Raw genomic sequence first — 15414 nt, 5'->3', positions numbered from 1 at the left:
ACATCACCCTTATGGCAGGGCTGGATGAGTTACATTTGGAATCAAGATTGCTGGGAGAAATGCCAACTATTTCAGATATGTGAAGGATACCACTCTAATGCAGAAAGCAAAGAGAAACTAAAAAACCTCTTGATGAGCATGAATGTGGAAAATGAAAAAGACTAAAAAGCAAACAAAAGAAAACAAACAAATAAAAACTAAGATCATGGCATCAGGCCCCATCATTTCATGGTAAATAGAAGGGGAAAATGTGGAAGCAGTAACATATTTCCTCTTCTTGAGCTCTAAAATTGCTGCAGATTGTGACTGCATCAAGAAATTAGAAGATGCTTGCTCCTTGGCAGGAGAGCTATGAAAACCTAGACAAGTGTGTTAAAAAGCAAAGACATCATTTTATTACCAAAGGTCTGTATAGTCAAACCTATGGTCTTTCCAGACGTCACATATGGTTGTGAGAGATGGACCATAAAGAAGACAGAGTACCAAAGAATTACTACTTTTGAACTGTGATGCTAGAGAAGACTCTTGAGAGTCCCTTGGATATCAAAGAGATCAAGTCAGTCAATGTTAAAGGAAATAAACCTGAATATTTGGACTGTGAAGAAGGCTGAGCGCCGAAGAATTGATGCGTTTGAACTGTGGTGTTGGAGAAGGTCCCTTGGACTGCAGGGAGATCCAACCAGTCCATTCTGAAGGAGACCAACCCTGGGATTTCTTTGGAAGGAATGATGCTAAAGCTGAAGCTCCAGTACTTTGGCCACCTCATGTGAAGAGTTGACTCATTGGAAAAGACTCTGATGCTGGGAGGGATTGGGGGCAGGAGGAGAAGGGGACGACCCAGGATGAGTTGGCTGGATGGCATCACGGACTCGATGGACGAGAGTCTGAGTGAACTCTGGGAGATGGTGATGGACAGGGAGGCCTGGTGTGCTGCAATTCATGGGGTCGCAAAGAGTTGGACACAACTGAGCTACTGAAATGAACTGAACTGAACTGATTCATTGGAAGGACTGATGCTGAAGCTGAAACTCCAATACTTTGGCCACCTGATGTGATGAGTCAACTCGTTGGAAAAGATCCTGATGCTGGGAAAGATTGAAAATAGAATGAAAAGAGGGCAACAGAAGATGAGATGGTTGGATGGCATCAATAATGAATGGACATGAAGTTGGACAAATTGTAGGAGATGGTTGGGGACAGGGTGTGCTGGTGTGCTGCAGTCCATGGTGTCATGACTTGGTGTCTGAACACACACAAAAAAGTTCAGTTCAGTTCAGTCATTTAGTCATGTCTGACTCTTTGCAACCCCATGAGCTGCAGCACGCCAGGCTTCCCTGTCCATTACCAACTCCCAGAGTCTATTCAAAATCATTCCCATCGCGTTGGTGATGCAATTAAACCATCTCATCCTCAGTCATCCCCTTCTCCTCCTGCCTTCAATCTTTCCCAGCATCAGGGTCTAAAAATATTTCATGCAGTAAACAAATAGCACACTTCAATCATAATATTCTACACTACTACTCCTAATCTATCACACTCTGAAAGTAGTGAGGGGAGAAATTTGATGTTGAAATAATTAGAACAACGACAACAAAAAATGGCCCTGGGGGAAATGGGGAGATGCAAGTCAAAGCACGAGTAAGTTATATAAACCTAATGTACTGGTGACTATAGTTAATAATAATGTATTATATACTTAAAATTTTGCTAAGAGAGTAAATTCCAAGTGTTCTCACCACACCAAAAATAGGTGACGGGTATGGGTATGTTAACTAGCTTGATTATAGTAATCATCTCACAATGCATCTCACAATGGTAAAACATCATATTGCATATTTGTCAAATTCTAGCAATAAAGGTGCTAATTATTACAGAAAATAAATGAAAATCTTATGTTAAGTTTTATTCCTTTACGTCTAGGAATTCATCTGTGTCTAAGTTCTGTATTTTTCAAATGAAAATCATGATCTAAGTTACCTGTGAAATGTGGTATATTGTACAGGAAGAATAAGAAATCTTTTTTCCTCTATCCAATTTAAGTTCTTTCCCTACAGCCCTAGAAATTTCACTGGGGAAAAGTAGATTAACAAGAGAAAAATAGACCTTGACACATGCAGCCTGCACTTATACATAAGAGCACTCAGTTATGAGTAATTCAGAGTTGGTTAGAACTTTTAAAATATTATTTCGAGGTAAAAGAAGGACTTCTGTGTTGGGGAAGCAAGTTATAGGGAGAAGATGAGAAAAAGTTTGGTAAACTAGGCTTGTTTAGTAATATTCATGTTGCAAATTTAAGCCATTATGTTTCTCATTGATAAATTATTAATTTCTCCATATTCAAGTCAGGGAGAAGGCGACATCTTTACAAATGGAAATCTCTTTAAAAACATGTAAATTTTCTTTACAAAAGGAAAACTTGTGCCCTGGTTTTAGAGCTTTTCCTGCCTCTGTTGGTTTTCAAAGTCTTTTAGTTCAAAATAATCTGTAAACCAAATAGGCATATTTGAGATGGCATATTCTGGTGCCTTTCATTATATTAGAGCTCTGTATGAAGGCATAGTGAATATCTGGGGATTTTAATTCATCTTTCATTATCTCATCCTCTTTGGGGAGTAAAGATTTGTGGGTTAAAAGTATATCTTTCTTTCTAGTTTGCAAACTTCTGAATTTTGAATGAAGAAGAGAATAAGAAAGTAGCTAATATTTATGTACATATAACATGCATAGTGGTCCCTAAAGAAAGCAGTCTACCTTCTATATATACTTCTTTTCTTCCATCCTTTCTGCTTCTTCTTTTTTTCTTTCTCCCTCTTTTCTTTCTTTTTCTTCTTTTTTTTTCTGTCTTTCTCCCTCTCCTTCTTTTCTTATCAAAAATTAGAAAAAGTTCAGATATCATTTATTAAGTGTGCTCATCTAGGCATCTGCTGACTTGGACTTTATCTTAAATATAGGCATTTTGCAAACATGTTTGTAAGGTGGAATATTTGTCTTCTTAAAATAACAAACAGTTTTGAAAGGTAGAAATAGCTATTTCCATGCCAAAAATACTTTGTTATGCTCATTAACAATCACTTTTTACTGTTGCTTTAATGAAAAAGCTAGACTAACATTACATAATATGAACTCAATTGTGAAACCAAGATGTGAGAACTTGCTCACATAACTTGCTCCATAATTTGCCTATTGTGAGATCTAAAGAAGTCATAACTGGCAAATTTTATCCCTCATAATTGAGCTGCTGAGACATAGCTATATTTTCTCTCTTTACAACAGAAAATATGGAAATATCCATAACATAGATGAGCCACAGCCACCTTCATGATTATATCAAAGAAGAATTCTACAGGATTTGCTTTTGCTTTTCAGCAAATATTAACTTAATAACTTCCTTTAATTAAGTCTTTCTATTTGCCTCTATTCTGCTTGGCTCACTCTATCTTCTATTTTTGGGAATAAAAAAGGTATTTTAAGCAAATTATAGGTAATGTTTAAGAATCCATATGCTAATATAATTGGTTAGTACATCCAGTGACTGTTTGCCTGAGAGAGACATGCCTGCAATCAGCAAAGTTTTGTCTTTTCAGTCACAGTAACTTCAACTGCAGATCCCTTTGCTCTTTGGGCCATGCCAAGCTTGCAACCTCCTTGAAGTCAGAAAAAATTGGACTAGGACTCTCTGACATAAAGATAGGATTGAGTAGTTTACCAATCTAGGTCATAAGGAAGAAATCTGCCATACCTCTTTGGAACGCCCTTTACGTGGATCAACTTAACTACCTTTTCTATATTCTTTAGCACTATGATTTGGTAATACTTTGACCAGTTGGGAGATAGCCATGACTTTCACTTTTCTTTTGCCAATATTTAAATCTTGTCCTTTTCAGCTGCTGGCCAAGGTGTTAGCTGTCTGTGAAACTGTAAATATCCCATCCAATATGAAGTTCACAATATATCTTGGGGATTTCACACCCTGGTTATAGCAGTCACTTGCTCCAAAGATGTGCAGTCAGAAGTAATGGAGTTTGGTCCAGCTCCTTGCAGTTGAGATATTAGTGATAGTCCTAAGCTTTTGTCTCATTCACAGTGTGTGATTTAAGAGATGATGCTTTTGTTTGTTTTGTTTAAACTTTGTTTTTTACTTTGAACTTATAGACCTGCAGAAGATTTATTAAAAAATAGTACAGAGCTTCACCATATACCTTCACCTAGTCTCTCCTAATGTTAACATGACCATGATATTGGCAGAGTACTATTCATCTTCTACAGGCTTTATTTGAATTCCGTCAGAGTTTATACTAATTTTTTTCTATTCCAGATTGAAATCAGGATCCTGATTTACATTTAGTTACTATGACTCTATAGTCTCCTTCCATCTGTGATAGTTATTCCATCTTTCCTTGTTTTACATCACTTTGACACTTTTGAAAATTATCAGTCAAGAATTTTGCAGAATATTTCTTCATTTTGGTTTGTCTGATGCTTATTATGATTAGACTGGGGTTATGGATTTTAGGAAAGCATAGCAAAGAGATGAAGTGTCCTTCCATCACACCATGTCAATAGGTAAACTCTATCATGACTTAGAACTGGTGATGCTAACTTTGCAATTTGGCTGAAGTGACATCTGTTAGGTTTCACCACTGTAATTTTTTTTTTTTCTTGACTTTCTTTATAAATCAATCACAGAGTCCAGCCCACATTTAAAAGAAAATAAATTAAGGTGAATTAAGTTTGCTTTCTAAAGTGAATAATATTGAAAAAACTGGAGTATCTATGTTAAGATCATGACAGTAATTAATGTTTGGGGGAATCATTTGAGTCTATGGAAAATATCCTATTACTCTATTTTTCTACTTTCACGGAAGTCAAGTTGAGGGATGGGCAACATTCTTAAGCCAGAAGGACATAAACGAGTAGAACTTTTCTCTTCCATTTTCAGCTTTTTGAAAATTAACTATTCTCTTGTTTTACTCTGCTTTGAAATGCTTTCCAGTGTCTTAACTAATTTTTATAATATATTCTATTTAAATTTTTATAATTACTATCTGTGGCAATGTTCATATATCCACTTCACTTTTTTGTCATTACCAGTGCTTTCAAGGCTCAATTGATTTGATTGGTTTGTTTGATCTATTCATAATGATGACACTCAATCCCCCCAACATAAATATAAAATTTCACATAATATGTTAACTAAAGGATGAGCTTAATCATTTAATGACCTTAAATGATTAAAAAAATATTTCAGTGATGACAAGTGTAGTCATTCCCAACACACCATTTCTTAGTTAATTCAGATACATGATATTTTATTTTCCATAAATTATTAATATAATACTGTAAGTGTTAGCCAGTGAAAACTTAATCAAGTTTGTAAATATAAAAACATACTGCTTTTCTTAGCTTTTGTTTCATTCTGAATTTTTGACTAGCTCTTTTAGTATAAATACATTTGGTTACACTAACATGAATGTTCGGGGCTCTTTCATTTCCCAATATGTTGTGATTATGGACATTTTCAGTCTTGCTGTTGGTGTGGATTTCAAAATTAACAACTGTATGCAGATAACATGAGAATGTGTTTCCAGAGGTTGATGTGATTCTTTGACTTGAAACGAGCAAATTTACCAGATTATAAAGCAATGCACGTAAGTACTTTTGGCCCCCTTTAGAAACAACTAGATTGCATCACAGGTACAGTGATCCAGCTGACTGTTGTTAAAAACTTATGATGAATTCCTATGCATTCATGTATGTGTGAATCTGTGTTAGCACACATGTGTGTAGATGTATACATGTGTACGTGTGTGTGTGTGTGTGTGTGTTTGATGAGAAATAAAAAAAAAGGAACAGTTCAAGGAATAAAGGAGGAGAAAAAAAGGGTTGGGAAGGAAATGGTAAAGAAAAGTTAAATCAAACCAATCAAAAAACCACTGAGTAGCTACTCTGCACAAGAAAATCAACCAGCAAGTGAGGTGAATATAAAGTCCAGGCCAGAAGTTCCCTCATTTCAGTGGGCAATGTTCAGGTAACTAATTTGAACAGTCCTTTCTAGACACAGAGCAGCGATTTTCAAATTGTGGTAATATTATATTCACAGGTCTTAGAGGAGGCTGGGGAGCCAAATAGGGCTCTTGGGTCTAACTCCTTCTTCAAGCAGAGAGCTTTATTTTCATCTGTTTTGCACAGCTGACATCAGAGTAAAATGCTTTGAATAAAGAGTTCCTTTAAGAAAAAAAGGAAAATGATTCCATTATTTTGACCTCCTAGAAGGCAGAGATAGCAGATAGCAGCACTTTGAAAAGGATGTTGCAAAAATAATTCAATTACACTGGTAATTGTAAGTTATGAGGGAAATATGTAGAAAATAAATATAATGAGCAATTATGATATTAATAACAATAAAACATCCTCACAGTTTACAACTTTAAAAATTATTATTTATTTTTGTTGCATTAGATCTTCATGACTGTGCACAGGATTTTCCTAATTGAGGTGCATGGGGCCTACACTTCACTGTGGTGCATGGGCTTCTGATTGGGGTAGCTTCTCTAGTAGAGCACAGGCTCTTTGCTACACAGGATCGGTAGTTGTGGTGCAGGGGCTTAGTTGCCCCACAGCATGTGGGATCTTCTGGGAGCAGATTTTGAAGCTGTGTCCTGTGCATTATAAGGCAGATTCTTATCCGCTCGACCACCAGGAAAGACCCAAATGGTTTTATTAACAAGACATTGTTACAATATGATATTTATCAATATTAACAATATTACAATATGGTACTGATAAATATTAGACTGTACCAGTTATTTCACTCACCTAGAGCCAGACATCAGAGAGTGTGAAGTTAAGTGGGCTTTAGGAAACATCACTATGAACAAAATTAGTGGAGGTGATAGAATTCCAGCTGAGTTATTTTAAATCCTAAAAGATGATACTGTTAAAGTGCTGCACTCGATATGCCAGCAAATTTGGAAAACTCAGCAGTGGCCACGGGACTGGAAAAGTTTAGTTTTCATTCCAATCCCAAAGAAAGGAAATGCCAAAGAATGTTCAAAGTACCACACAATTGCACTCATTTCATACACTACCAAAGTAATTCTCAAAGTTCTCCAAGCTAGGCTTCAACAGTATGTGAACCAAGAACATCCAGATGTGCAAGCTGGATTTAGACAAAGCAGAAGAACCAGAGATCAAATTGCCAACACCCGCTGAATCACAGAAAAAAAACAAGAGAATTTCAGAAGACTATCTACTTCTGCTTCATTAACTATGCTAAAGCCTTTGACCCGTGTGGATCACAACAAACTATCGAAAATTCTTCAAGAGATGGGAATACCAGATCCCCTTATCTGCCTCTCTGAGAAATCTGTATACAGGTCAGGAAGCAACAGTTAGAACTGGACATGGAACAATGGACTGGTTCCAAATTCGGAAAGGAGTATGTCAAGGTTGTATATTTTCATCCTTCCTATTTAATTTATATGCAGAGTACATCATGCGAAATGGCAGGCTAGATGAAGCACAAGCTGGAATCAAGGTTACCAGGAGAAATATCAATAATCTCAGATATGCAGATGACACAACCCTTATAGCAGAAATTAAAGAAGAACTAAAGAGCTTTTTAATGAAAGTGAAAGAGGAGAGTGAAGAAGCTGGCTGAAGCTGAAAAAGAAAGAGGAGAGTGGAGAAGAAAGTTGAAAGGGCTCAGCTTTCAAAAAACTAAGACCATGGCATCTGGTCCCATCAGTTCAGTTCAGTTCAGTTCAGTTCAGTCGCTCAGTTATGTCTGACTCTTTGTGACCCCCTTGCTTGCAGCAAGCAAGGCTTCCCTGTCCATCACCAACTCCTGGAGCTTGCTCAAACTCATGTCCATCGAGTTGGTGATGCCAAACAACCATCTCAGCCTCTGTTATCCTCTTCTCCTCCTGCTTTTTATCTTTACAAGCATCAGGGTATTTTCAAATGAGTCAGATCTTCACATCAGGTGGCTAAATTATTGAAGTTTCAGCTTCAGCATCAGTCCTTCCAATGAATATTCAGGACTGATTTCCTTTAGGATTGATTGGTTTGTCCTCTTTGTAGTCCAAGGGACTCTCAAGAGACTTCAACACCACAGTTCAAAAGCATCAACTCTTTGGCACTCGGCTTTCTTTATGGTCCAACTCTCAGATCCTTACATGACTACTGGAAAAAAAAAAAAAAAAAAACAAAAATATAGCTTTGACTAGACAGACATTTGTCAGCAAAGTAATATCTTAGCTTTTTAATATGCTGTCTAGGTTGGTCATAGCTTTCTTCCAAAGAGCAAACATCTTTTAATTTTATGGCTGCAGCCTCCATCTGCAGTGATTTTGGAGCCCAAGAAAATAAAAGTCTGTCACTGTTTCCATTGTTTCTCCATCTATTTTCCATGAAGTGATAGAACGAGATGCCATGATCTTAGTGTTTTGAATTTTGAATTTTAAGCCAGCTTTTTCACTCTCCTCTTTCACCTTCATCAAGAGGCTCTTTAGTCCTCTTCACTTTCTGGTCCCATCACTTATAACTAAATAGTAAAGTCAGGGATTGGTTATGCAAATTTAAATATCCTAATTATTTTAAAATATTGTAAAATTTTATGGCACAGGAGACATTTGAATTATTCCTGGATCATGGGTTCAAAGGTAATGAGAAGATACTGGTCAATGTTATTGTTGTTGTTTAGTCTCTAAGTCATGTCCAACTCTTTTGTGATCCCATGGCCTGTAGCCTGTCCATGGGATTTTCTTCTCTGTCCATGGGATTTTCCAGCCAAGAATACTGGAATTGGTTGCCATTTCTTTCTCCGGGGGATCTTCTCAACCTAAGGATTGAGCTCCTGTTTCCTGTCTTAAGAGGTGAGGTTCTTTTTTTTTTTTTTTTTTTACCACTGAGACTGCAGGGAAGCCTTACAGGTTGATTATTGATTTTCATTGCCTCATAATGGCAACCCACTCCAGTACTCTTGCCTGGAAAACCCCATGGATGAAGGGGCCTTGGTAGGCTGCAGTCCATGGAGTCGCTAAGAGTCGGACTTGACTGAGCTTCTTCATTTTCATTTTTAACTTTCATGCATTGGAGAAGGAAATGGCAACCCATTCCAGTGTTCTTGCCTGGAGAATCCCAGGGATGGGGGAGCCTGGTGAGCTGCTGACTATGGGGTCGCAAAGAGTTGGATACCACTGAAGCGACTTAGCATCATCAGCAGCATAATTACGAAATTTTTTCTTGTATATACATATATAGTGTAAAGCTTTCTAAATAAAGACCATATTTCCAAAAGAACTTTTCATCATACCTGTGTTTGATCTTGTTAATATACTTTGACTGTTGAAAAAGAACTTAGAATCATGACAACCTTACATATCTGTCCCTTACATCATGCATAATACTATGTGTTGCTAGAGGGCAGGATAGAATTGTATGAAGATCACAGAAGTTGCACCTTTGTTTCAGAAATCAAACTTAGGAAGTGAAGCCTGAGAACTGAGTAGCCCTATTGCATGAGTTTATATGCCAAGGCTTCATTTATTCCTAATGGGGCCATCAACGCCTTTTGTGATCTCAGTAATTAAAAAGCCATTTTGATTCCTCTGATTATGGACTTCCTAAAAGCTGGCTGCTAAGTCATAAAAGAAATAGAAAGATGCTTTGGAGAACTAATGGCTACCCGTGTGTGCTGAGTCAGTCATCAATTTTATGGGAAGCTATGCTGACTTATGCAGGACTGTTTTATGCCTCTGAGATGATCTATTGTAACATGTTGATTGCTTTATTCTGGGCATCATTTCCCTAAAGAGACATGGGCCATTTGTATAGTTTTACAAAATTAATTCTATATGGGAAAAGAGAGAAATCTTAGATGGAGCAACAATAGAAATTCTAAAATGAAACAATGTATGTGGAGATCTAAATAAAGTAGAAAATAAAGTAGAAAAGGGAGGGTTTCTGTGGTATTGTAGTTGAATATAGACTGGTGACTCCATGATGGACAGCAACTGTATAATCACATTTTCTGGAAAAGAGTAGAATAATTTAAGGATTTTCCTTGGAAATACTAGTTTATCCCACTTATTACCCTCCCACCCATTTCCAATTTTATTTATGTCTTTTTTAATGAATGCCATAGAGCACTGAAAACAAGTAAAAAAGGTAAGATAGGCCAAAACCTTAAAGCAACATGAATCGCCATGATGGATTTCATTAATTAGAAATTAAATTAAAGACACCAACCTGTGAAAAAGTGTACCTCTGGAGGTTGTTCCAGGACAGTGTCTGTTCTAATTTCAGAAGTTAATTTGACAGAAATGTTGAAGGTATTGTGTGTAAGAGAAATATGGTGACCTAGAATAAAAATCACAGTGGGAAAAAAAAGAAGCTTTGTATCAATTTCCTTTCCAGTACATGCTTTGATTAAACAAGCACCAAAAAGCCATATTTGGCACACTGCTGAAGTTCCTTGTATATAAAAAGCTAAAAAGGTTTTCTGTTCATTGTTCAGCCTAGGAGCTAGGTGTGGATATTTAGCTGATTTTTTTTTTTTTTTTTTTTTTTTAAATTTTGAGAGTTCCCCTTCTGAATAAGCTCTTCTGAATCACAAGATTCTTTGATGAACAAATAATAAGAGGGAAGAAGGTGGGAATAGAGTGGCAGAAGAATGAGGAACAAAGAGGAGAATCTTAATAGTTTTTAAGAAAAAATGAAAGTGTTAGAGGCTAAGCCATGTCCAACTTTTTGAGACCCCATGGACTGTAGCCCACCAGGCTCCTCTCTCCTTGGAATTCTACAGGCAAGAATACTGGAGTGGGTTGCCATCCCCTTCTCTAGGGGATCATCCTTACCCAGGGATTGAACTTGGACCTCTCACATCGCAGACAGATTTTTTACCATCTGAGCCACAGGGAAATAATTATTCTCTAAGTCTATATTAATTATTATGTGCTCAGTTAAAGCAAATGCAACCACAATTAACCAGAGTTCAATTATCTAGAAATTCATATATAGTGAAACGATTTTTTGGGGGAAATTTCTCTTTATTAAAAATCTTATTTATTTTTGGCTGTGCTGAGTTTTCCTTGCTGTGTGTGGGTTTTCTCTGGTTGCAGTGAGTGGGGGCTTTCCTCTAGCTGTGGTGCATGGGCTTCTCATTGAGGTGGCTTCTCTTGTTACAGAGCATGGGGCTTCTATATTTGTGGCCCACAGCCTTAGTTGCTTCATGACATGTGGAATCTTCCTGGACCAGGAATCAGTTGAACCTGTGCCTCTTGCTTTAAAATGTGAATTCTTAACCACTGGACCACCAGGGAAGTCTGAAGCATTTTTTTTTTTTTTTTTTTTAATTCACTCTAGTTCCTTGGATAAGCTGAGAATATTTTTTTTTCCTTTCTTTCTCTTCATTTTACTTTCATTTTTTTAATTTTTTTGTTGTTGGAGGATAATTGCTTTAAATGAAATAACAATAATGACATCAACAGAACAGCAGCACCATCAACAAGATTCCGGTTTTCCTTTACTGTGATCTTCCTTGACACCTCCATTTTCTACCCTGTTATTTGTCCTGGGAAGTTGGCCCAGGTGACTGTATCACTTAGACATCCTTGTTCTCATGATATAAGTGGGTTTCCACCAATACAAGTTACTTGTTGTTCATTGTTCAGTCACTAACTCGTGTCCAACTCTTTGCAACCCCACGAACTGCAGCATGCCAGGCTTCCCTGTCCTTTTCTATCTCCTGGAGTCTGCTCAAACTCATGTCCATTGAGTCACCAATGTGATCCAAACAACTCATCCTCTGTCAATGAGATGCTACTAGCAGGTGATTAAATGGCAGGAAGAGAGTCACGTTAGGATACTTTCCCTCATAGTTCTTTCCCTATGTCACAGTGATTTTTGCATTTGTTGCCTCTTCTATGGCACAGTTTCTGTTGGGCAGCTTCTCTTCTTTGGTCCAACTTTACAAACATTATTAGTCTTATTTAGTCTTATTGCTTTCTTCTGCACTGTTTTAACATTCTTGTAAGAAATACAAGTATGGTTTTCATCAGGTTCTTAATAAATAAGATATCTTTCATATCTATTAAATATCTTTATAAGAAACAAATTAGACTAGAAGGAAGGAAATGTTAATTCTATGTTCAATACTTCAAGTATACCAATTCCATTAAAAGCATTTTTTCTCAATCTTCCTGCTGTAAATGGAGAAGAATCAATGAGTCCCAGCTCCTGTCATGGGATAGAGAGCCTCTAAAGATGGTTAGACTCTCCACCCTGCTTTGTATGTACTTGCAGCTCTTCTTATGTTGAAATCTAAACTGTGTCTGTAACTCCTTTGACTAACAATATAAAAAAAGTGAACGTCTTGGACTTCTAAGCAAGGTAAAAATAAGTTTTAACCTTCAACTATGTATAAATTGCAGAATATCCTGGTGGAGAGAGAGACCAAGTAAAGAAGACCTAGACAGTGAAATATGTCATAAAAATAGAAGCCAACCAAAGGCACTCTCAGGTGCCAGATGTCTAGCTCTCTGATGCTGTCTGCCATTTTGCTCTAACTGTATGAGAGACCTTGAGAAAGACTAATAGAGAAACCTCCAAGTTGGCTCCAGCCAACACACAAATTTGTGAGATGTAATAAAATGTCTGTGGTTCAAGCTACTACACTTTGGGGTAATTCATAATGCAGCATTAGGTAACTATAGTATTATATATTCCACTTACTAGCAGTGTGACTGTGAAAGGTATTTCTGCCTCATGAGGCTCAATTTTCCCATTTTCAAAATGTAAATGACATTAGTTAAATATATTATGCTACTTTGAAATCTAAGCTAAAGATGAAGTAAAATTTTTAAAGTAATCATTTAGCATAGAGCTTAGGACAAAGGAAAAATAATTTTTTCTTGTTGCTATCATTATCACTACATTTTTTTTTTTTAAATTTTTACCTTTTCTACCTAGAAAAGTAGGTCTTGGAATTCCAATGTGGCTTAGCGGTAAAGAATCTGTCTATCAACGCAGGAGACAAAGGAGACTTGGCCTTGATCCCTCGGTCAGGAAGATCTCCTGGAGAAGGAAATGGCAACCTACTCCAATATTCTTCCCTGGGAAATCCCATGGACAGAGAAGCCTGGTGAGCTACAGTGCATGGGGTTGCAAAGACTCACATAGGACTGAGCAACTGAGCACTAGCATGAGCAAGGAGGTCTTAGGGTTAATAACAAAGTACAAAATGGATTAAGATAGTCATAGTCTCAGAAAAGGACTACAGGGATAGGAAAAAGGGAGTGATTAAATCTAAGGCAGAAGTAAAACAGAAAAAAAAAAAAAAACATATAAAATGATTTTCTTGTTTTGTTATTTAGTCGTTCAGTCTTCTCTGAATTTTTTCAACTCCAAGGACTATAGTCCTCCAGATTCCTCTGTCCATGGGATTTCCCACACAAGGATATGGGAGTGGATTACCATTTCCTACTACAGGTGATCTTCCCTGGGATAGAACCCAGGTCTCCTGTAAGTTTCATGCATTGCAGGTGGATTTTTTAGCACTGAGCCACCTTGAATCTACTTAAATGAGACTTGAATGATGACAGTTTGATTGGGAAAGACAAGTCTGGGAGGGAAAAAAAAAAAAAAAACGTTGTTGACAAATGTAGAAACCAGGACTTATGGATACCAATGCATGAGATATTTTGAATGTTAAAGGAAATGGGTGAAGTTATAGGTAGATGGAGAAAAGACATGAGGGATGAGGGTATGAGTGTTGGTGTGAGACCAGGTCGTAAGAAGGCTGGAACGATTGTGAGACTTGTATATTTTACTCTAGACAGTGGAACATATCCTGGAAGCACAGAGATGTTGCAAAGTAGGTAAAAGCTCTCAGCTGTGTGAACAGTGGATTGAATTAGAAAGAGATTAAAGATGTAGAGGTAAGGGTAACAAGTAGAGAGTGTCTGGAATTAAAGCAGCAGAAAAGCAAGTGGACAATTATTCTTGATATTCAGACATATTTTGAGGTAACATTGGTACAATTTGGCACCCACTGCATGAAGAAGATAAGCAAAAAAGGGAAGGAAAAGTGGTTCTCAATTTTCCATACTGCGGCATTTGCTAAGACAGGGAATACAAAGGAAGGGGTAAGAATATTTTCTAATATATAAGAAGGGTATGAGTAAGAAGGATAAAGTAGTCATCATTCTTTACTGAGTACTTAATATGGGCTAGATACTTTCACAAAAGCCTTTAAATATAAAAGTTTTTCTAATTATTTAAAATAATTATATGGATAATGCCACTATTTCAATTAGATTGTTACTTGAACAAGATATTTATGGCTTGAATTGCAAGGGCTTATAATTTTTAAGTCCATATATATTTCTTATTTAGAAGTTGGATATAAACCTCAGAATAAGAATGGAAAGGCAGATAGATATAGATAATGTTGCAGCAATCTTGGGAATAGGTGAGAATGGGTAGAGTAAGAAATGAGGATCTCAAAGACAGAATTCTTTCAAATATCAGCAGTTAAAAACTCAGAAGCAGCTGAGTTATTGTGTAAGTAAAGGCAGTACTGACACAGAGGCAGAGATCAGAAGAGAAGGAAGGCTAGTGGAATGGGAGGGAAATAGAAGAGGGCAAACCAGAAGAAGGGAACTGACGCACAAATGATACACTGAGGAGGTCAAGGAATGAAAAGTGACCATTAGGTTGATAGCTAGGAGATATAAATAGTTGGAACCATCTGGAAAATCTTAGTGACCCAGCTAGGATCCCCTACCCCCATAATTAGCTAGACTTTACATAGCAGGGAGGAAGGAAGAGGACACTCTAGTTTTGGGTTGTGGAATTAATAAAGTTACAATAGTAGAAAAGTAGGAAGGAGATAAGGAGTTGTGTTATTACAAACTCATCTTCTAGGCAGGCAGGTTTTCACCATTCTGGTTTCTGTTTTGCTTTAAATCAGGTGACTTTTTCCTGCATGAAGAAAGACCACATTGTCCACCGAAATTATTTGACAGTGGTTATACAGGGTTAAGGCTTCCCTGGTGGCTCAGAGGTTAAAGCGTCTGCCTCTAATGCAGGAGACCGGGGTTCGATCCCTGGGTCAGGAAGGTCCTCTGGAGAAGGAAATGGCAACCCACTCCAGTATTCTTGCCTGGAGAATCCCATGGATGGAGGAGCCTGGTGGGCTACAGTCCATGGGATTGCAAAAAGGCAGAAATGACTGAGTGACTTTTAACTATACAGGGTTAAGCCATGTCAAGAAATGTGAAGGGCTGAGACTTTACCCTAATGGTAAACTTACAGTTTTGACTGCTACTCTCATATGAATGTTGGCAGAAGGCATAAGACTATTGGGTCAAAGGCAAACGATCTTCTTAAATATGTCAATAGCAATAGTTA

Source organism: Budorcas taxicolor, chromosome 22 (genome assembly GCF_023091745.1).
Source record: "Budorcas taxicolor isolate Tak-1 chromosome 22, Takin1.1, whole genome shotgun sequence".
Classification (NCBI taxonomy): domain Eukaryota; kingdom Metazoa; phylum Chordata; class Mammalia; order Artiodactyla; family Bovidae; genus Budorcas; species Budorcas taxicolor.
Note: the sequence above shows the minus strand (reverse complement) of the source record.